Raw genomic sequence first — 24253 nt, 5'->3', positions numbered from 1 at the left:
CTTCAGAAGGGATTGTAAATCTAAAGCTCCTGATAAAGGAAAGGGATCTGATGATGCTCCTTCTGCAGAGGCGAAAACCACCTCTGATGAAGGTGGGGATGTGTACTTGGCTTCTTCAAGTACACATGTAGATCATGAGGCATGGTTGATTGACTCAGTTTCATCCTTTCACTTCACTCCCCATAGAGAGTGGTTCTGCGAGTATGAGAAATACAATGGTGGTGATGTCTTCTTAGGAGATGATAGGAAGGCTAGAATCATTGGTCGGGGAAAAGTAAAGTTGATGTTGCAAGGTGGAAGGGTTAGAACACTTCCGGGTGTTCTACATATTCCTGCATTGGCCAGAAATTTGATTTCTGTAAGCAAGTTGGATGATGCAGGTGTAAAGACGGTGTTCGAGAAAGATACCTGCAAGATGGTTCGAGGAGCACTGATATTAATGCGGGGAGTTCGGATTGGAACTCTGTACAAGCTGCAAGGTAGCACTGTTGTTGATGGGTGCAATAGTTCTATGGTTCTTGAAAATGGAGTAGAGAATCTAGTGGTCTCTGGAGAGAAGACCATGTTGTGGCATCAAAGGCTTGGACATATTGGAGAGAAGGGCCTTCGAATACTTCATGGTAAAGGTATGGTAGAAGGTATGAATAATAGCTCTCTAGATTTTGATTTCTGTGAAAATTGCGTATATGGGAAGCAAAATCGGGTGAGTTTCCCCTCTGGTGGTAAGAGGATGAAACAGATATTAGAGCTTGTGCACAGTGATGTGTTTGGACCTGTGAAGGTTCCATCACTGGGTAAGTCTGTGTACTATGTATCATTCATAGATGACTTCTCAAGGAATACATGGATATATTTTCTTAAGAAGAAATCTAAAGTCTTTGACAGGTTTAAAGAATTTAAGGCTCTGGTGGAAAATCAAACAGAGAAGAAGATAAAGGTGCTGAGGACAGATAATGGTGGAGAATTTTGCAGCAAGGAATTTGAAGAATTTTGTAAGAAGTGTGGTATAGCACGGCAGAAGACTACTCCATATACACCTCAGCAAAATGGAGTCGCAGAAAGAATGAACAAGACGTTGATGGAAAGGGCAAGAAGCATGCTCAGTGGTGCCGGGTTAGGACAAGAATTCTGGGCAGAGGCGGTGGATACTGCATGTTACCTGATCAACAGATCACCTTCATCAGTGTTGGAGGATAAGACTCCACAAGAAGTATGGACTGGTAAGAAACCCTCTCTTTCACATCTAAGGGTATTTGGATGTGATGCATATGTACATGTTCCAAAGGAGAAACGAACCAAGTTGGATAGTAAATCTGAAAAGTGCATCTTTATTGGGTATAAGGATGGTTTAAAGGGTTATAAGCTTTGGAACCCAGTCACACGGAAGGTTGTGTACAGACGAGATGTGTTGTTCAGAGAGGTAAAAGATGTTATTCAACATGAAGTCCAACCAAAGGAACCTAAGAAGATAGAGTTTGAGCCAAAGGAGGAAGAATCAGACTCTGCAGCAGAGGAGGAATCAGAAGATGAAGAGCCACAAACTCCAGCTGTGAGAAGATCAGTTCAAGAAAGAAGGCAGCCAGAAAGGTATAGTCCATCTGCTTTCAGTTCAAATTTTGCTTTGTCTGTTACTGATAATGATCCCAGAACTGTGAAGGAAGCAGTGGATTCAGAGGATGGAAAACTCTGGAAAGAGGTCATGGTCGATGAAATGGCATCTTTGCACAAAAATGAGGCTTGGGATCTGGTGGAGTTGTCGGCTGGAAGGAAACCCATTGGCAGCAAATGGGTGTTCAAGAAGAATACAAATGCAGAAGGAAAGGTGGAGAAATACAAAGCTCGGTTGGTAGCAAAAGGTTATTCCCAGGTGCCGGGAATTGATTTTGGTGATATTTTTTCTCCTGTTGCCAAGGTAACTTCTATTAGATTACTTTTATCTGTTTCTGCTGCTTTTGATTTTGAGGTAGAACAAATGGATGTGAAGACAACATTTCTTTACAGGGATTTGGAAGAGGAAATCTACATGAAGCAACCTGAAGGCTTTGCGGTGAAGGGTAAGAAAGAACTGGTATGCAAGTTAAAGAAGTCTCTGTATGGGTTAAAAAAGTCACCAAGGATGTGGTATCAGAAATTTGATACATTTATACGGGGACTTGGCTTCATCAGAAGCAAAGCAGATCATTGTGTGTATTTTAAATTAATTGGTGACCGTATTATTTATCTGGTCTTGTATGTGGATGATATGTTGCTGGTTGGAAATGACAAAGAAATTATCCAGGATTTGAAGACCCAATTGTCCTCCAAATTCGACATGAAAGATCTTGGTGCTGCAAACTATATTTTGGGCATGGAAATTAAAAGAGATCGGTCAAAGAGGAAGCTCTGGTTAAACCAGAGGAAGTATGTCGAGACAATACTCCAGAGGTTTAATATGCAGGATAGTAAACCGGTGAAGGTTCCTATTCCTATAGGTGTGAGGTTATCTGCTGAACAGTGTCCCAAGACACAAGAAGAGGAAGAGGACATGTCCCGTGTTCCATATGCAAGTGCAGTGGGTAGCCTGATGTATGCAATGGTCTGTACTAGACCAGACATTGCACATGCAGTGGGAGTATTGAGCAGGTTTATGTCAAAACCTGGGAAGGAGCACTGGACAGCAGTGAAGCGGGTTTTCAGGTATTTGCGTGGCACTAGTGATTATAGTTTGTGCTACCAAGGAAGACCAGGATTGGACAGAGTGTTGGATATTCATGGCTTTGTTGATGAAGACTGGGCTGGAGATCTGGATTAGAGAAGATCTACAAGTGGGTATGTGTTTTAACCTATTTGGAGGTGTAGTCAGTTGGATGAGTAAGAAACAATCTATAGTGGCACTATCAACTACAGAGGCAGAATACATGGCAGCCACTCATGCAAGCAAGGAAGCAGTTTGGTTGCAGAGATTGTGTTCAAGTATGGGGTTAGTACAGGGAGCTATAAGAATAGACTGTGACAACCAAAGTGCAATTTTCTTGGCAAAGAACCCTGCTTATCATTCAAAGACAAAGCACATTGATGTTCAGTATCACTTTGTGAGGGATATGATAGAAGACAGAAAGGTGTTGCTGGTAAAGGTGGACACTTTGAAGAATACTGCAGATGCATTGACAAAATTTGTGAGCTCTGAGAAGTTCTCTTGGTGTAGAGAAGCAATGGGAATCTCAGGGCTGAAAAAATGACTAAGCTCTCCTATGGCCCCCTGTGGAAAGAAAACAACAAGTGGGAGATTGTTGGGTTGTGTTATATTCTTTCCACATAGTTAATAGGGGGTTTGAAGGGCACCCGTAACCCCACTTTATGGGGTCCGGGGCAGCGCCCCCGAAAATTTTGGTTTTGGACCATATGTTAGGTTGGGCGGACCCACCTATGGTTTTGTGCATGATTTTCGCACATGTTTTTTGGACGCGATGGTTTTCGGTCCATGGTATTGGACGCGATGGTTTTCGGTCCATGGTATTGGATGCTTCGGCATGTATAAATATGTATTGTAACATTGAAAGGAATATAATGAAAAATCAAGTTGGTAGTCCCGGTCTTGGGATCCAGGGAAAAATCTCTATGCATATGTGTTTTATGGGTTATGCTCTTGCATTGTTTATTTTCTTTGTTTAAGAATTCGTATGCAGGTAATTTCTGTACAGGGTTAAAACCTACAGAAATAATGAAGAATAATTGATCGAGAGTGAGACATAAGATCATATCACTCTCCACTGAAAAAATTTAGTCCTTGATCCCAGATCAAGTTGTTGGAAACCATGCATCCTAGTCATAGGGAGTACAACAATACACGATGCATCTATCGGTAGTGCTATGGTCCCTAACCATCTTTTCCCAACTCATTGGCCTGATGAGAGGTACTTCCCATGAGTCTCGAACTCTATGCGTAGGATGTGTTTTAGGGCATCAACAAGAGAAGGTGAACCACTCATCTTGCTCATATACCATAGGAGAAGGTGAACCACTCATATTATGCATATTTCAAACATAGGGGAAGGTGAACCACTCACCCTACATGCATGTGTTTGTGTAGGGGAAGGTGAACCACTCACCCCATGGTCACTCATAGCTCCAAGAAGTACCCCACTCCCTGAGGAGCTCCTAGAGCTCTATGTCCAACTCATATGGGACCCTCATAGAAGGGTCATTCCATGACTCCAAGTCTCTCTTGGAAGGTTAATAATTTTACCTTCCCCAAAGGCTTTGTGAGAATGTCAGTAACTTTCTCATCTGTTCTAATATGTTGGAGCCTAACTGCTCCCCATTTACCATATCCTGGATAAAGTGGTACCTGATATCAATGTGCTTGGAGTGGTCATGGAATATGGGATTCTCTGATAAATTAATCCCACTCTAGTTGTCGCAGAATATCACGGTGCTATCTAGCACGTGCTAAAATATCTCACTGAAGAGCTTCCTCAACCAGATTGCTTCACAACAAGCCATACTCAAAGAATGTACTTGGCCTCGACGGTGCTTAGTGCAACAAATTTTTGCTTCCCGCTCATCCAAGATATAGAAGCAGACCCCAAAGAGAAGCAGCACCAAGACGTGCTCTTAAGATACACCACACTTCCATCCCAGTCAACATATATATATCCATGTAGCCTCAAATTCCCGACAGTGTATATCTATCCATAGTGGATTGTGCCATGTAGATATCTCAAGAGATTCTTGGCAGAAATCCAATGAATGTGATGAGGCTTGACCATATATTGACTCAATGTGTTCACAACGAAGCATATGTCAAGATGGGAGTTGACGAAAAACATCAAGGCCCCCACAAGTTGACGATACTCAGTAGGGTTTTCCAATATGGGCCTAGCGACACTTCCACATAGCTTCTTAAAATTGAGTTCCATCGGAGTAGTCACAGACTTACAGCCTAACATCCCACATCTCTCAAGTAGCTTCCCAACATATTTTCCTTGAGAAAGGAAAATCTCTCCTGGCTTTTGCCAAACCTCCAACCCTAAGAAATAATGCATCAAACCTAGGTCCTTCATATCGAACTCGAAAGCCAACTCCCTCTTGCATTAATGAATGAGAGGGACATCACCTGCTAGAAAGAGATCATCCACATAAAGGACCAGAATGAGAGGTTTTCCCTTTTCAACCTTTAAGTATAGGTTCGAGTGAGCATCGCTCCTTGTAAATCCCAACTTCATAAGATAGTTATCGATCTTCTCATACCAAGCCCTAGGGGCTTGATTCAACCTAGATAGGGCTTTCTTCAACCTGCATAAATGTGTATCATGATCTTGGACCTCAAACCCCTCGGGTTGTTCCACATATAATTCAAGGGATATAATCAAAAGGATGGTGGTATATCGGGCAACCGGTGCAAATATCTCATCATAGTATACTCCCTTTTGAGAGAAGACTTGAGTTACAAATCTAGCCTTGAACTTTTTAGCACTCCCATCAGGTCCATGTTTAATCTTGTAGAGCCATTTCGAAGTGACCACTGACATGCCCTTGGGTCTAGGAACCACATCCCAGACATCATTCTTCATGATCGAATCATATTCCTCGTTCATCACATCCTTCCAAATCTGTTGCTTCACGGATTCTTCGAATGTACAAGGCTTAGATTGTACAATGGTACTCATGGTAGCTACGTACCATTGGTACCTATTTAGCTACTTTCTTTCACAAAATGTCCCCCTTGGTGCAATATGTTTCTCATCATCTTCAAGAGTATCTTTGAGCCACAAAGGTCTTTTTCTTGAAGTAGAGGGCTCACTAGGAGGTGGGGACGGAGGTTCATCCTACTTTTATGCATCAACATCATCATTGTTCTTCCTAGGAATAGGAAGATCTCAGATCTTTCTAAGAGCATAATATTCATCGAAAGTGACATCATGACTTAATTCCACTTCCTTTTGAATAGGCACATATATTATATATGCCTTTGAAGTTTCATTGTAGCCCACAAACACTCCTTTCTTCCCAGATGCATCTAGTTTGTTTCTTTTCTCTTTTGGCACATGAAAATATATGGGACAACCAAAAATTCTAAAATGAGAAACATCAGGTTTCTTATCGGTGAAAACTTCTTCAGGTGTCTTGAAGTCCAAATCTTGATGTGTGAATCGATTTTGGACATACACAGCGGGGTTAGTAGCTTCTCCCCATAAGAACTTCGGAATACCTTGATCATGTAGCATGGCATGGGTGGCTTCTATGATAGTACGATTCTTCCTTTCAGTAACAACATTTTGTTCAGGAGTATATGCGGTAGTGGTGTCCCTATTAATTATAGCTTCTCTACAATAGCCTTTGAATTCATTTGACTCATATTCAGTACCATTATCAGTCCTCAATATTTTGATCTTCTTCCTTGTTTGATTATTGACTAGGGATTTGAAAGAGGGGAACCACTTGAATACTCCATCCTTCTTCTTTAAGAAATAGATCCATGTTTTGCGAGAGAAGTCATCCACAAAAATAGCATAATACAAATATCAACCCAAAGATGTCACGGGAAACATACCTGATAGATTAGAATGGACCAATTGAAAAGTAAAAGTGGTTTGAGTCTCACTTGAGGGGAATGGTCCACTTGTTTTTTTTCCAACTTCACATCCCTCACAAACACCTTCATAATTTAAGTTGAATTCGAGCATCCATGTGACCATCTTCCTTACATCAGGTAAGGCTTTGAAATGAAGGTGAGAAAATATCCTGTGCCATAATTCGGATTGAAGATAAGTATCACAAGTCATTTCTCCCAACAGACTTACTCCAACTTGATAAAGATCTTCAACCCTGAATCCAAGAGTGAATGCATATCTTGGGTTCCTTTGCCAAACACAAACCTTCCCATCAATGAATGTCACCTTAAAACCTTTGTCTTCCATCGCAAAAATAGAAACTAAGTTCTTTTTCAGATCAGGTACATATAGCACTTTTTGTAAGTGCAGGGTTTGACCTTGATTTAAGTGAAGCGTAACAGTCCCAATTCCTTTCACGAGATAAGTGGCATTATCCCCAAGTATAATTTCCATATTTGTCTTATTTTCAACCAAGTTTGAGAGAGCTTCTTTGTACCCAATGAAGTGCCTTGAGGTACCACTATAAATCAACCAATGGTCCAATGTATTCGGATGAGAGGCAGCGGAGAGGGCAGAAATAAGATAAAATTATTTTTTCTTTACAACATTAATTTCTTCATACCTGGAGTTTCTCGACTTCTTGGGAGGACAACCATTTCCATTTTAAGTAGCAGGAGCATTCTTCTTTCCTTTGTTGTTGAACATGTGGTCCTGTTGTTCCTTTGATTTCCATTTCCCTTGAAGTTGTTGTTATTGTTGTCATCATCTCTTGGAGTATCCTTCTTATGAGGACACTCTCTAGCAAAGTGGCCAAACCTGTTGTAATTGAAGCACCTTCCTTTCCTTCTTTCTTTGAATCTTAGTGTGAACCCTTGTCCTTGATTCCTTGGACCAACATTGTTCCTTCTCTTAGAATGAGTGGATAAGGTGATATGATTGTTTCCATTTGAGGTCTTGTCTCTTTCCATCATCCTTATTTCTTCTTGAGTGCTTCTGGACAATAGTTCATCAAATATCGGAATCCTACCATTGTTGAGGATGGTAGTATTGAACACATCCCAATATATTGTAAGGCCCCCAAGAGCAATAAGAGAGAGCTCACTAGTGACTTCACTAATATATAGGAGATTATTCTTGATCTCGGTAATCTTTATGAAGTATGATTGGATGGATTCTCCTCTATCCATCTTGATATCTTTTAGCTTGTTCTTGAGAAAGAGAATTTGATTTGCATTGTTTACTTTGAACATCCCAACCATCTTTTCATACATCCTTAGATGTTTCCAAATAAAAAATATAGGCAACCAAAGGCTTATGAATGGAATCAACAATAATCTTCTTAGATTTAACATCACCTTTCTTATACTTGGTTTTTATAGCAGCAGATGCATTTGAAGGAGGCTCTGTTGTTCTTCCTTTGACATATTCCATTGCATCATTTTCTTCTAATGTCAAATCCAAATTCATCTTCCATGCATGATAGTCATATTTGTCCTTAAGTTTGTCCTCGGATTTGAAGAAAGATGTAGTCGTCATTGGGACTAGTTCCAAGTCCTTGTCCAACAACTTCCCTTAGTGATTGCTTTGCTTCACTGTTTCTTGGGCTTTGTCTTCACCTGAGCTCTGATCTCATGTTAATTTCAGATAACAATGGTATGTTCTATGCTTTAACACAATTTACTTCAATGTTTCTTATCAACCCAATGACGATTTCCAATTATCTTCAGTAGAAATCACATTAACTTATACACATTGGCAGTAAATGCAGATAGAACATTAAAAAAATATACAAAAGACAAGCCATGACAAGAGGACACAAGATGTGGTGGATGCTAGGGGAAAAACCCAATGTGGGGAAACCCTTTGATCAAATATTCTTATTATTCTTCAATAGTTCAGCAGAGAGAGAGTACAAATATCAGAAATACATGCCCAAAACAAATTTGCCAAAACAACAGTCAATGCAACCCTAACAATAAAGTCAATGGTGGTCAAAGCTGCCCCAAAACATCCTCCAATAAACTTGGTCAACAGCAGAAGAATAAAACCCCCAAAGAGGGTGAAAGTCAACCCAAAACAAGCTTGGTCAACCTAATCAAAGTTTGTTGTAATTATGTGGTCAAACTAGAAAGTCAATGCAACAGTCAACTCGATCAAACAATCCCCAATCACCTCAAAATTCGTGCCAAATAATGCGGCCTGCAAAAAGTGAAAATTTTGCCCCCAAAATAAAAGTCAATGCTGGTCAATACTGATAGTCAACACATGCTCTAGTCTTGAAATTTTCAGCCTCCGAAACCAAGCCATAAATTTGCCTTCCTTCCACACATGTGAAGAAGAGAGCCTCCAAGTTGTATGAACCAATCAACAAAGGAGAGAGAAGATGATGTGATGAGATGAGTGATGTCCAAATGAGAGAAGGGTCACTCCTATTTATACAATTCGTTGAGGGTGAGGAGACACATCCATTGGGCTTCATGAGCCTACATTTGACTGAGACCAACCTTGATAATTTGACCATGAGAAAGAATAAATTCAAAATTCCATTTCTGCTTGTCAGAATGAGATGATATTTATATCAACAGTGTACATCTCGAAAAGAGAAATCCAATGCAATATTCATCTCCATCATATGAGTTGTCCTAAGGTGGAATTTGGCCCTAGTTGTCAATTTTAACAGGATGCTTGTTGAGGCTTCATCATTAGGAACCTCCAAAGGAAGCATACTTTGGGAACCTTGCACTATTTTGAGGATGATTCCAATTTTGAAATAGAAAAGGAAACCTCCTTGTATGCCCTAGTCTAGACCTGTCGTGAGACCTAATTTGAGAGCATTAAAACAAGATTCAATCCATGGCTAATGTATGTTGACCCTTTTCTTGATCAAATTAAATTGAAGGCCTGATTCAAGGTAATTTCACATTTTGATAAGGGTATATACAAACTTCAGAGGTAATTGTTTGCATATTTTAAGAGTTGGTTCAATTTATACTGAGAAGAGGGTTCTATGGCCATTGTAGTCCTGTAAGTGTTGATTAATTACAAGCTTAAGCTTTCTCCTTGGGCAATATAAAAGGATGGATTCATATCTCATTCATTGATATAGTTTGAAACATTGAAGGTTGCTTAATATAGGTCCTATTGTAGCAAAATATGAGGTTCATACTTTCCGGTTTAAAGCCTATCATTAAGATCCAATCCAACCCAACTTCAACGTTGATTTTTTTTTAAGTACAAAAGATGTAAGTACTTATTTCTGAAACTTGATAATTAATTCCAATGTAGGTGATTATTTGGCTCTTTCAATGTATCTTTAAGTGATTACACATTCATAAATTCAACCATAGGCACAATATAGCAATAAAGATCACAATGCCCAAAGAGACAAGAAGATTTTACCTTAGGGAAACCCACAATGGGGGAAAAACCCTGTCAACTTTTTCCTTATATAATCAATGCAACAAGAGATACATCAAATTTACCTAACCAGAAAGATGTCCATCCACCAAGAGTCAAGACAACCCTCCACAATATCCAATACAAATGTTCACAATTTTGTCCTCATAAGCTCTGCAAGAAGGTCTCCAAGGGAGCCAAAATTCATCCTACAACTCTGCCTCAAACTTCGCACTATACCACAAAAATATACCATAGAAAGAAGGTCTCCAAGAGGGCCAAAATTCATTCTGCAACCCTGCCTAAAAATTCACACTATGTCTTAGAATATGTACCATAGAAAATTGTCTAGAACATAGCTTCCTTTGTTTACTATAGCAAGGTCAAATGAAACATATCTCTTCCCTCTGATTTTGGCCGTGTAGTCCTTCTCTTTCTTCGCTTAGAACAGAGATATGTGTGATGATCCAAAGTGTGTCCTTGGAGGAGAGAGAATAGGCTACTTATAGCATTTAGGTGATGCAAATGGGTATCTCGCTAGGCAGGCTAACATGATAGCTTGGAGCGCCGACTTGGTCACTTGTGGAGGCACAAGTATAAATTGAAAAATTCAAATTTTCTTTTGCAAAGGTCATGAAAAACATGTCTTTCATAATATTTCTTTTGAATATAAAAGTCAATAAATATTTCCTTTTACAAATATAATTTATATTTCATCATTATAAGTGCAAATGAATATTATGAAGAACGACCATAACTACAAAAATAAAGCATTCGAGATCTTATCGAAGACATTTCCAAGAGAGAATTTAAGAATATTGTGACAAGGGTTTTGAGCCCTAATCCGAAATTGACATTTGGAAAGCCATGCTATTGGGTGAAATACCAATCATGTGTTGAATTTGAAGCCTAACAAGTTTTGAGGTCAACCTTATGGAGAATCTTATAAGTGCATTTCATCTAAGGGTACATCTAGATGTAGATCTGTGAGACATGTAGTTTCCTTTGTTGAAGATTATTTTGGCCAGAACTTCACTGATCCGATACACCCCTTTTGTGTCACATATTTTGCGTGATTTGGAACATGACCTATTTCAAATCCTTTCAATGAAAGAACTAAAGCAAGAAGTAAATTTGTAACATTCATTCATAGTAAATGAAAAGCCATATTTGAAATAGTTTCAAGGCTAGGATGAAGTAATGGTTAAGGAGAAATTGTAGCAGAGGTTTGATGCATTGTTGAACAACAATGCATCTTGTGATGGTATTACAAATTTCTAATAGAATTTGTAAAAGAATGTCATGAGTTTTTCAAACTGAGTACTGATATATTGTACCTTGTATACTCATGAGAAAAAGATTCAAATTAGGTGTTTGATATGCGCTATATTGTTACCATTATAATATATTTTTGATAAGGTTTCTGCTTGAGTTGAAGTAGTCAGGGTTTGTTGCTAATTATGGCCAAAATATTCAGGATTTTTTTACAAGTTTATCTATCAAAGAATGTTGATGTTGTCCGGGTATGATAGTGAAAGTGTATTATTGAGCAGAGAATGTTGTTGATTTTTGAGATAGGGTTTCAGTTGCATGAGCAAGTATTGTCTTGATATGTTGTTTCAGAGGTAGTTCAAGGATAGTTGAATACAATGAGTTAGTTTTTATATGTTGCTAGGGTTTTTCAACATATATACATGTTGATCAACAACAAATCTAAGTGTTGAGAAAAGAGTATTGAGTACTTTTGGATTGTTCAAGCTAGGGTTTGATCTTTTGAGCATAAGAAGTTGTTATCGTTGTTGATGACATTGTGCCAGTGTTGTAAACTGACAAAGTCAGTAGTTTTTTTTGATATTTTGATATTGAGCACTGGTGGATGCAGTCTGGAAATTATGAAACATGGTCCATTGTGGTGAATTGAAAGTTGGAACCTTCAGTGTAAGTGGTGGCTTCTTGAGCAGGGTGGCAGGGTGGTGCAAGCTGAAGATTGGAGTCTCTTTTAGGTTGGAACCTAAGAACACTTCAGGGTAGTAAGGTGGTGCTAGGGCAAGTTGGAGCCTATGCAAGGTGTTGGAGCATCATTTCAGTGAACGCTAATAAAACCAAGGCGGTGGACCATCCTTCCAATTGGAGTTGGTAAAATAGGGTGTTAGAGTATCCTTTTAGTGGGAGTTGATAAATCAGGGGTTTGGAGCCTCCTTCTAGTTGTTGTCGGAGAATATAGGAAGTTGAAACTTCCTATTGATGTACTCATAAGGCCTATATAAAAAGTATTCTATGTTTTTTCTCCCATAACCTAAAAATCTCGTGTACGACAGTGTTTAATGTTGTGCATTGTTTAATGGTGTTGCTGATTTATGTTTTGAACTAATGCTAATGATAATCAATATTATGTGAACTTAAAATTAACTAGTTGAAGTGAAATTTTGATTCACACCCTCTCAGTATTTCCAACAATAAGTTCATTAATGTCTAACAAGAAGTGATGGAAAAAGTATGTCAATGAGACTAAAAGAGTTCAAAAGTCTAGGTAACAAAATGTGGAAATGAAATGGCAACTACTAGATCAATTCTAAGATCAAGGGTAAATAGAACGTGTTCCACTCTAGTTAAAGCAAAGTACAAAAGAAGGTTGCAAGAAAAATAGAGATAAAGAATATATGAAAGAAGTTACTAAAGTAAAAAATATATTAGATCTAAGAAGTCTAGGTGTCGAACAGAAGAGATAAGATAAGATAATTTTATTTATGTCCAACTAATGACCACAGAGTAGGTCAAAGGGACTGTTGAGTACACTGATGTATATACAAAGCGGGAGAACCAAATGGTCTCCTATAAAAGATACAATGCATGAAGTAAATCAACATCTGGCCCTAGAGGAGAAGATCCAGGAGATAATAGGTCTGAGGATCAGACCCATCTCTCCTAACATTTGACACTGAATGAATAACACTGAAGAAAATCAACAAAGTTTGTTGGCTCGATGAAGAGTCGACGGAAAGTGCAGACTACCCACTAAATCATTTCTTGGGGGGTTCACACACTGTTGAATGCTGGAGGACCTAGTCCATCTCCCAGGAATGGATCTGAGACGAAACTGCTGCTGAGTTCTCATGTGAAAGGGTGAGGTCCCACAAATCCTCACTAATTTGGAGTCTGCATATGTACTAGTATCAATCGATCTCTTGGTGACCCTGTTTGAAGGTAGTACCTTGAAAAATTTCTTGATCCTATGTGTGGGGTCTGGTCTAATGGGAGGATGAAGAATATGCTCTTGGAACCTAAGAGCCTTCTGCATATATAGGGCCAAACATCTATGATCGGGATACTTGGAAAAGTTGGCGAGGGTCCGAGAATCTCTAAACAAGCAATGAAACCTTCCTTTGATCTCGTAGTAGATAGGGCATCCAAGAATGAAGTACACCTCGGTCTCCACTTCTTGTAAATGAAATACGTGGAAGATTCTATCTATTCTATCCATTTGGTGGTCCATCTCTACCCGAAGTCTATGAGAACCTACTCTGAATTGGCCTAGAGGAATGCGAAGAGCATGAATCGAGTGGTGAAACGTATACTGGGGTTGAACAATGAGCTAGTCTCTCAACTCCAAAAAGTGCTCAGTGTGGAAGTCCATATTTGGGCGCAATCCTCTTAGAGGATTGATCCAGGTGACCTGGATGAATTTCCTGTAGATGTCCTCCTTCATGATCTTGTTTAGCTCCTGTCTAGTAAGTAAAAGGTGACCAGGAGCATCTAAGGAATATCAGAAAGGAGGGAGATGATCCAACTGAATTCCCACTGACTCTAAGAGATTTTAAACTCTTGTAAACCAACATTTGGTTTGGCCTGAGGTAGTAGAATGTGCAATATTCTCAGAAGAGCAATATTCCAATTAAGGATATTGATCCCTACTCTTTATCGTGTCTGCCAAGACCTGGACATGATGCAAGAATGAAACCAATCTAAAGATCATCTCAAGCTGAAAGGGCTGAGCTCCAAACTTTGCAAGGATGATGTGCTGCGACACTATCAGTTTTCACCTAATGATGCGACGAAGAAGAAGAATCTGGACTCTCTCAGTTGAAGCCCATTTTGACTCAAGTAAAGAAGATTAGAAACAATTAATGACAGAAACAAACCAATACAAAACATGGGAAAAACATATTAAAGCACAAAAAAATAGTGAATTCCAACCCTAGCTGCCAATGAACGGTGTAACTGTTATTTTACATATAAAAAATACAGTATGAACTAAGAATGTAACCCCTGAGAAAACTTTACCTAAATACAAAAATTAAACTGAACCTAAAGGCCAGCTGAAACAAAAGGAAAAAAAGGTAAATTCCACCAACGTGGCATCTTGTGACTGATTTGAAGTGCAGGCCAGAGATCGGGAGCCTCCGAGAGATGGGAAATGTGAATGACTAGCACAGAAAGGACATCGTCAACCTGAAATTCCTTCGAAATTCCATAATAAAGTCAGAACTGCAAGAACACATTTGCCTCCCCAAGAGAAATCATAATGTCGAGGTTGAGTTTAGATTTCCATGCAGTAGCAATTTTTGAGCATCATTTTGTGCCTCCGACAACACCTCTCCAAGTGACAATATAAAAGGCAGGGATTACACAAGAAAATGAAAGAATTGTCTCTCTGCTTGAAGGATTGTATTATTTTCCCTGTAATTGTCATCTGGATAAAGGCCCTTCAGGGTCTATAGAACTAGCTTGGTAGGGTCCGCGACACACCTTAGCGTTGTTGGGGCTTCGTTACGGATCTTTGTGACCTCACTGCTAGAATCGACCAAGAATTTACGGAGGCCCTCACCATCCATTTTCTTAGATAGAGGTTTCTGTTGCGAGAGTGATTTCATGTCATCATTTAGGGCGGGCAAGGTCTTACTAGGGTTTAAAATGCTCTTTTCTATGATAGGATTTTTCTCCAGGCTCTTCTTAGGGTTTCCAGTGCTATTTTTTGCGGTGGAATTTTTATTCGATGTCTTATTAGGGTTTCTAGTTGTTTTTTCTGTGGTGAATTTTTTCTCTGGAATCTTATTAGTTTTTCCAGTTTTTTCTGAGGCGCAATTTTTCTCCAAGGTCTTGTTAGGGTTTCTAATGATCTTATCTGTAGAATATTTTTTCTCCCTTTCATCTTCTGTCCTCTTTCGTGTAAGCTCTTCGAAGCGCTTCTGCATGAGCTTCTACAACTCATTAAAGTGATCTTGAAGCTCCTTCCATTGGGTATTGAAATTCAATAGGGCCAAAGAATGGGATTGTAGATCCAGGAATGATTTGCGCGTCTAGTTTCTCTTGTAGGGTGCTAGGTTCATGGCTGTCAAGATTGAAGTTGCTACTGGACACATACAATGGATCTTCAATTTCTTTTGGGGGTTAACTAGGGAATTAAGCTGCATGGTTATCAACGCCTTCTTGCTTCCTTGCGTTGGGATTCTGTTTGTGTTTCATCACTTTTGTAAGGTTTGGATTCTTGTTGTATGAAAAGAGGCAAGCATTTCATTCAACCCTGTAAACATGACCATGGTTGCATGGTCTCTCCAAGGAAAGAGTGACTCCCTTCATAGACCTTTCCCTCCAAACTGTAAGTAACAAATAAAAGCATATACCTACACAAAAGGAGAATGAAATAGTGAGATTACCTATGTGGACTGAGCTTGAGAGTTTGAACCTAAAACACATATGAATATCAACACATTCCACCACTATAATTAGAATATTAAACTGGGTTGCATCTTTTAATAAGTCTGAGAAAGGTTTCATCCACCTCCCATCAACAAAAAAAATCAAAATAAAAACTAAACCCCTAAAATCTTCGTCCTATATCTTTGATTTTAGAGATTTAGAGATTTACAAATGAGTGTTTGGTTCAAATTTTTATTTATTTATTTAATTTTTATGAGAATGGGTGAGGAAATATTTTTAAAATATAATATTATTATCATATAAGTTTTTATAGATCAATTTAGATCCATTTTAACCTGAGATCTATCAAGCATTCAAGGGATCAAATCTCTTGAGATGTAAGAGATTTGATCTTTCTCAGTGCTTGATAGATTTGGGGTTAAGATGGATCTAGGTTAGTTTTATATACATATACCACATCTAGGTTGGATCCATCTCTCTCTCTCTCTATCTCTCTCTCCCCTCCCTCTTTACTCTCTCTATACCTCTCTCCTCTCTCTTCCTTGCTCTCTCTCCCTTTCTCTTTGTTTGGTCAGTTTAATGTTCTTAAATTCAAGCATAAATTATCGATCAGAGTTGGTAAACTTATGAAATAAAGGTGCACTATATATGCGAGAAGCTTACTCTTTCATTTTGTAAGATGATGATTATGTTTGTTTTGAGATTTTCATTGTTATCTAGATTTTTATTAGAGTTAAATTTCTACAAATTAATATATGGAAGTTAAGCTACTGTTAGAACAAATGGGATTTAAACAACTGTTAAATTAATTTATCAAATCATGTCTAATTGAGTATCATTCTAAAATGTCTTATGTTATTTTATCCTAAAATCATGAATCTATATAAACAACTTGCTACTATGAGACATAATATTGAAATTCAAAAGCTTGTCTATGAAATATATACAATTCTGATTTTAAAGAGCATGAAAGAAATTTCTAATTACAAATTGCAGAGTGATATAAATTCTAATTCTAAAAAGCATGAAGAGGGTAACTGTAATGAAGCGAAAAAGCATTGAAGAACTAAACTATTTGAAAGACTGTAAGCATAAACGAAATGCGAAATGATAAATGAGATAACTGAGTTTATACGAAATATTGAAAACAATGAAGTAACTAAACTAAAATGTAATGATAACAAAAAGAAATTGAACGAATAACAATCATAAAACAATGAAATGAAAATAAACTAAAAACCTTGACTGTTTGTAGGGGCCCTCTGCATCCAATAGGTATGATTCACAATCACATACGCATTGAATCAGAAAGGTAACTTCAAATTAACACAAGAACGAAGGTCTGGTTCACAATTTCTTCAACGATTAACTTAATACTTCCTCCTGATATTGTTTACAGAGGATATATTTATATAAAATATGTGCTCAATCAGTTGAGACTTCTATGCCTATAGGTATATTGTTCAATCCTAATTCAAATATGAAACTTAGACAGGAAAAGTGTTATTTCGTCGATTTGCTATTTGGAAAGCAAACGGAGAAAACATATTGTGCCTGGACTCTTGCTGCTACGTGTTGACCTGTATCTTTGACCGTGCCATTGTGTGATTCCTTTGGTGAATCGGCTCGAGTGAATAGGAGGAGATCCATGAGGGGATCAATCTTCAACTACCCATATGCTTAGTTGCTTCATTAGTGCACCAGAACCCCGCGAACCATGGAGGTAGCTGCAAATTTATAAATAGGCTGTAGAATCATGATAATTTTGTAGCTAATGCATGCTTTAATATAAAAATAAGGAACATTAATGCATATGAAAAGTAAGACATGTAAGAGTTATTACCTTATTAGAATTTATGATTTACTACCTTTATTGAGTTGATAATGATGATGAAAAAAAGGAAAATGGTGGAAAAAGGGTGTAAAAAAAAAACAGTTATGGAACTCTACATTCACCCACGCTGAAGATTTTGTATGTCCTCATAAAAACTACAAAATTGATATCTTGAACTACTGCATTTTCTTGGACACTTCTTCCAGTACATCCAACTTCATCTTTTTCACTTTCTTTCCAGTAATTTCCATCCTTTGTTTCCTCATGAGGATCTTGTATTTCAAGTTTATAACTTGTTTATGTAAAGCCTTGTTTTTCTTCTTTAGTTTCTTGTTCTTATTAAACCACAGACTTAGATGTAAGAGGAGGTTATCACTCTTAGCTATTTGAATTTCATTATGTGCTTTCAAGGCTTGATTTTCATTTTTGATATACCTGTTTAATGTCTCCAGTTTGAAGATTTCTTGTTTCAATATTTTGACTACTGGAGGTTCTTGTGGCTCATTAAACTGACTTTCTTCTTCCTCTTGAATGGGAATTGATGTTCTTGTTGCGTCCCTTTTCTCCAAGGACTCAATATAATCATAGATATCTTGCTGCACCAGATCAATCTTTGGTGTTCTTCATCTTGGACTCTGAGGAGGTGATGTGATAGTTGGTGATGAAACCCTCGGTGGTGAAACCCTTGGTGACGAAACCCTTGGAGATGAAACTCTTGGAGGAGTTCCTAAATCTTCTTCTTCGAATTTTGAGTTTTCTTCTATTTCTATACTGACATGCTCTGTGCTCTTTGAGGGTAGTCCTTTTTCTGAGTTGAGTCTGGTACTCCTTCTTAAAGCTACAATAGGGGTCTTTTGAGTTTTCTTCCTTTCTGTTTTAGGCTTCTCTGCTTGTAATGAAATATTTGTTTCTTTTCTAGCTTTCTTTCTTCTAACATTTCTTTTGTTTATTTTCTCTAAAACTTCTAAAAATGGGATGCTATCTTCTGACAGTTTCTGTGGCTATTATGGTTCTTGTTCCTGTGTATTATCAATTTTCCTTTTCCTTCCCCTCTTAATTTTGTTGTTATTTGGCTACCCATGAGTTTCTTCCTGAAAGTGATTTCTTACTAAAAAACTCTCCCAATTATCACCTATGTTTCTGAGATGAAATTCAAAAAGTATTTTGACTAGACCATGGTGATAGATTGTATTATCTATAAATTGAATTCTCCTCTAAACATTTCCTGACATCTTTCTAAGACTATTCAACAAGAAATATGGAAGGTTTATCTCATTTTCTTCAAGAAAATTCATTAGCAGCCGAATATGATAGAAAAACATACATCCAAACCTTCCTTCGCAGGTAACAATTTTTTGGATTATTAGAAGTAGGTTCCTCCACTTACTTTTCAATGTCGTGCTTGGGATGCCCTTCTTGAAAATGGTGGTGTCCATGCTTGGTTTCTTTAGGAAAACCTTCCAGTCCTCTATTTCAATACCTATGTTCTTGAACCATTTCTCTCCAATCTGCGGCAGTCCAGTGGCTTTGGCTATAAATGACTCTATCACTGTGAATTTGATGTCCCTTATCTCCACTTCGACTCCATCAAAGGCCATGGCGAAGGATTTGGTCACTTCTCTATGGAAGCCATCGAATTTCTCTACAAATTCGAGCCACTGTGATTTTTGTATTAATTCTTTTGTTTGTGGATACCCCTCCAAAAATTTATTTCCTGTTGGTTTTGTTCTAACTATTACACCCATGGCTGAGAAGCTTTGTTTCACAATTTTTTTTTTTACAGGGTAGGATGGCGTTGTAGGGTTTTTAGAGTGGAGAGGCCGAGAGTGTGAGTGATGGAACAATGAGAGCATAGGTAGTGAGGGTATAATGGAATGAGGCAGAATCTAATTGTTAAGATCATTCATGCTTATGTTTTGGGCGGCCAATTCAATGGATCAGGATATGAGCGATGATGATTATAAGTGAATGGTGGATTATGCAAGATTTGACATGACACGACCAACTCTTTGCAATAATGATTTTGATTTTTTGGTAGTACTATGTCTTACAATTCATATATGTAATGTTTTGACCCCTATTATTAAATTAAAGAAATTCATACCTTTGGTTGCCTTTTATGTTGTCTTCAGGTACCTTGTAGTGGAGGGAGTCAATCATTCCTTTAATTGCATGATCAAAGGTGTCTGTCACATTGGCTGGAGAAAGTCATCAGAGCTGCAGAAAATCAATGATTCTATAGCTATTTACTATTTTTGAAAAGAAAGGGATAAAAGAAAATGGAATTTTAGAAAATGGAATACAAAGAAAATTTAATATGCCAAGAATTCTTGGTTTTCATCTTGAATTTTATGCACAAACATGCCACAATTGTTGGTTTCTATGTTTATACATATTATATATATATATATATAGATGAAAAAGAAAATTTTAAGGTGGAGAAGAAGAAGAATTCTTCTTAACCAACTTCAAATCAAAGTTGTCCTGGAAAACTTTTACAAATTCCTCCTTTGTCATTGGCTTGTGATAGATCCTAAGTCGATGTCCATTCACTAGGAGAGGAACTTTTTCTTCATCAATAGTCCTAATTCTAACTACTCCATTATCAAAAACATTTTCAATCTCATAAGGCCCAAGCCAGTGAGTTTGAAATTTTCCTTGGAAATTTTTGAACTTTGAATCAAAGAGTAATGCCCAGTCTCCTAGCTGAAATTTTCTTTCTTTGATGTATTTATCATGTCATTTGGATCTTTGTTGCTGGACTAAACTAGTCTTATGGATAACATCTTTCCTTATTTCATCAAGCTCATTGAGTTGTCCCATTCTTTGCTTTTGTGCTTTTGATAAGTCAAGTCCCAACTTGACTGTTGTCTTGTAGGTTTGAATCTGGAACTCAATTGGAAATAGGACCTGCTTCCCATAAACAAGTTCATAGGGAGTATGTCCTGTATTGTTTCTCCATGTGGTATGGTAGGCCCATAAAGATTCTGGAAGCTTTTCTGCCCAGTCCCTTCTGTGAAAGTGAATTGTCTTGGTGACGATTACTTCAATCACTTTGTTTGTAGACTCTACTTTTCCATTTTCTTGTGGAAGGTATGGAGTAGAATTTCGATGCTTGATTTTGTATTCTTCCACTATCTTTTGCACTACTTTGGATGTAAATTTCTTTCTTTGATCTGTTACAATTTCTCTTGGGACACTAAAATGAGTGAAAATATCCTCAAAAAGAAATGAAACTGCAACATTTTCAATAACAAAATAAAATGCTTTAGATTCTACCCATTTAGTAACATAATCAGTGCATACAAGAAAATATTTTTGTTTTGTTTTGAAGATGGATTAATTGGTCCAACAAAATCCAAAGCCCATTTTTCAAAAGGTCCGATGAGTACCTGAGGCTGTAGTGGAATTTCATCTGAAGGAACATTTTCCCCTTTTCTTTGACAATTATCACACCTCTTAACATATTCCTTGGCATTCTTAAAAATGGAAGGCCTATAATATACTAAGAGAAGACTTTATAAGAAGTTATTTTGTTAGAAAAATGACCTCCACATGGTTCATCATGGCATGCTTTAAGTATTTTAGGCATTTCATCTTCTCTTACACACCTTCAGATGATGAGATCTAGTCCTATCTTGTATAATTATTCATTTGTCCATGAATAAGAAGCGCTTGTTTAGATTATTCTTCTATTTTCTCTAGGAAACAAATAGGAGGGTAACTTTCCTGAAACTAAATAATTGGCAATATCTGCAAACCAAGGTGATTTAGTAGACACTGCAAAAGATATTCATCAGTAAACTTATCCTCTGTAGGTGCATCATTGTTAACATTTTGAATTCTAGATAAGAAGTCAACAATTGTGTTTTTTTTTCCAGGTCGGTCTAGAATTGTGATATTGAGTTCTTTTAACAGTAATAGCCATCTTGTTACTCTTCCATTAGTAACTAGTTTAACTAGTTTCATAGCTAGTAATTTAATGTCTAAATTTATTAATGACATGAATGATAGATAAAAATTCTTTCTTAGTTATAGTATAATCTAGGTCTGCAGGAGTTAAATTTTTACTGGTATAATAAATGGCATAAGGAGTGAGGTATTTTTTTCCTAACACAGCTCCTAGAGTTGTATCTAAAGCATCAGTTGATATATGGAAAGGAAATTTCCAATTAGGTCATTTTAAGATGGGTGCTTCAGAGATCTTCTTTTTCAAAGTTTCAAAAGCCTTTTGACAATCATAGTTCCAACTAAATTCACAGTCTTTGGTGAGTAATTTGAAGAGTGGAGATGCAATCTTTGTGAACTTTTTCTATGAATCTTCTATAATATCCAGTAAAACCAAGAAAACTCCTAACATCTCATTGACAACTTGGGATTGATAATTTGGAAATAACTTCTACCTTAGATGAATCTACCTTAATTCCATTTCCTGAAATATGGTGACCTAAAACAATTCCTTCATTAAATATCATAAAACATTTTTCATGACTTAATGAAACATTTTCTTCTATGCATGTTATGAGAACTTTTTCTAAATTTTCAAGTGCTTCTTGAAAATAATTTCCATAAACTGTAAAAGCATACATATACACTTCCAAACAATCATGAATAAGATCAAAGAAAAATCCTAGTACCGCTCTTTGGAATGTTGTTGGAGCACTGCATAATCCAAAATGAATTATTCGGTAAGCATAAGTCCCCCATGGATAGGTGAATGTGGTTTTGTCTTGATCTTAAGGTGCTACCTGAATCTGATTATACCCACTAAAACCATCCAAAAATGAGAAATATTTCTTCCATGTTAATGTATCTAAAACTTGATCTATGAAAGGAAGTGGAAAGTGATCTTTCAAAGTTTCTTTATTCAATTCTCTGTAATCAATGCATACTTTGCATTTTGCATTTTTCTTAGGAATGATTACTAGGGGTGAATGCCATTGGCTGCCTGATATTGGATAGCTGAAATTTACATTTAACAGTTTCTGCAATTCTTCTTTAACAATTTCTTTTAAGTTTCGATTCATTCTTCTTTGTGGTTGTCGAACTGGTCTAGAATTTTCTTCAATATAGATATGATGCATGCATGATTTAGGATCAATTCCTTTCATATTAGTATATTCCCATGCATATGCAAAAGAGTGTTTTTGTAATATTTCTGCAAGATTCTTTTTCTATAATTCTCCCAAGTTTTCATTGACATTCAGGGTTTTTCCTGGAAAAAATTCTATTGAAGAATTTCCAAAATTTTCCATAGAATGTAAAGACATTGGTCTAGAAGATAGATATTCAATATTTCATTGTTCTTGAAAATTTTAACTATCGTCACAATATAAAGAGGGTTCTTGATTTTCTATTGAATTTAAAATTTGATCCTCCTCATTTATTTGTGCAATAGTGAAAACTAGTTGTATATCATTACCTTCATCCATCCATTCTTCATTTTTCACTTCTATCATTGTTTTTGCAGGTGGGTACACTGTAAATTTCTTTGTCGAGCTTTCATCAGAGATAAACATGTCCCCTAATCTACAACTGATAAAGACATCGGTTGTATCGAACCATGGCCTTCCTAAAATTAATGGATGTCCTCCTAAATTATTCTTGGGGGTTAGAATCATGAAAAATAAGATATTCCCAAGAATCTAAGGATACGTATATATCTTCTAACACACCATCGGGTTTAATTACAGATGTGTCTGTTAATTGTAACAATGTTGGTGTGTATTGAAGATTAGGAAGCTTCAATTTATCCATAGTTTGTTTGCTCATTATGTTTATGGATACTCCTAGATCAATAAGAGTGTTTGGTATTTCAGTTCCATTGATGTGTGTTTTTACAATGGGGCTTCCTAGATCTAAATATTTCTAAATTGTTGTCTTCCGCATCATAATATCTACAATTTTCCCAACTAATTGAATTCTTTTTATTTCTTTTATGTTTCCTGAATAACAACAGATGGTTTCTTCCTTTCTAATACTCTACTAGATCTTAATTGAACATTATTCAGATCTAATGGAGTTATCATATAAGTTTGAGAATTTTTTCCTTCTAAGTTGTAAACAAGTTGTGAAGTTTTATTGTTTGGATTTGGAAGTGGTTGAACGGGTAATTGATTTGGTCTTTGTGAAAATGGCAAAGAAAGTTGTGGATTTGCATTTTGAGTTTGAGCTTGAGGTAACTGGTTGGTTTGAGGGAAGTATTGTGGTGGAAAATTTGGATAAGGTGGCAGATATTGTTGATATTGAGAATATCTTCCATAAGGATTTTTCCATCCTTGATTCCAAGATTGTGGTGGTTGAGCCCAAGGCTTCCATGGCATAGGTGGATTCCAATTATTTTGTGAATATTGTGCAAATTGTTGAGGATTAAAACCTTGAGTTTGATTTGTTTGAGGATTTTTCCATGGTCTTTTGGAAATAAAGTAAAGGGGGTCTACCTAATTTGGCATTCCTTCTTCACTAAACACAACCTTAAGACCTGGTATAGAGGGACATTCTTTTGTATCATGATTTTCTACACATATAACACATGTTTCTATGCTTTTTAAATCTAAAGGACATTCTCTTAGAGCATGTTTCTTTCTACACCTAGGACAAAAGATGGATAATGCAACATTTTCAGTTTTCTGCTTGTTTTGTATTTTAAGGGTGTTAATTTTCTCACTGAGACTCCCTAAAACGTATTTTTTAAAGTTATTAAACAAACTTCCTATTTGTGCCCTACTTACTATCCTGGTTGCAAATTTATTTACTCTTGACAAAAGAGGAT

The 24253-nt window shown here is 37.0% G+C and overlaps 1 pseudogene; it reads right to left on the bottom strand.

Moving 5' to 3' along the window:
- LOC149201261 (FRIGIDA-like protein 1) overlaps positions 1-24253 on the bottom strand; it is a 124391-nt pseudogene that overhangs the window by 19466 nt on the left and 80672 nt on the right.

This window comes from Pinus tabuliformis, chromosome 2_1 (assembly GCF_031772625.1).
Source record: "Pinus tabuliformis cultivar Carrire ecotype Pingquan chromosome 2_1, CPIR1, whole genome shotgun sequence".
NCBI classification, from domain to species: Eukaryota; Viridiplantae; Streptophyta; class Pinopsida; order Pinales; family Pinaceae; genus Pinus; species Pinus tabuliformis.
The sequence above is the reverse complement of the archived record's forward strand: the minus strand, read 5'-3'. Positions and strand labels throughout refer to the sequence as shown.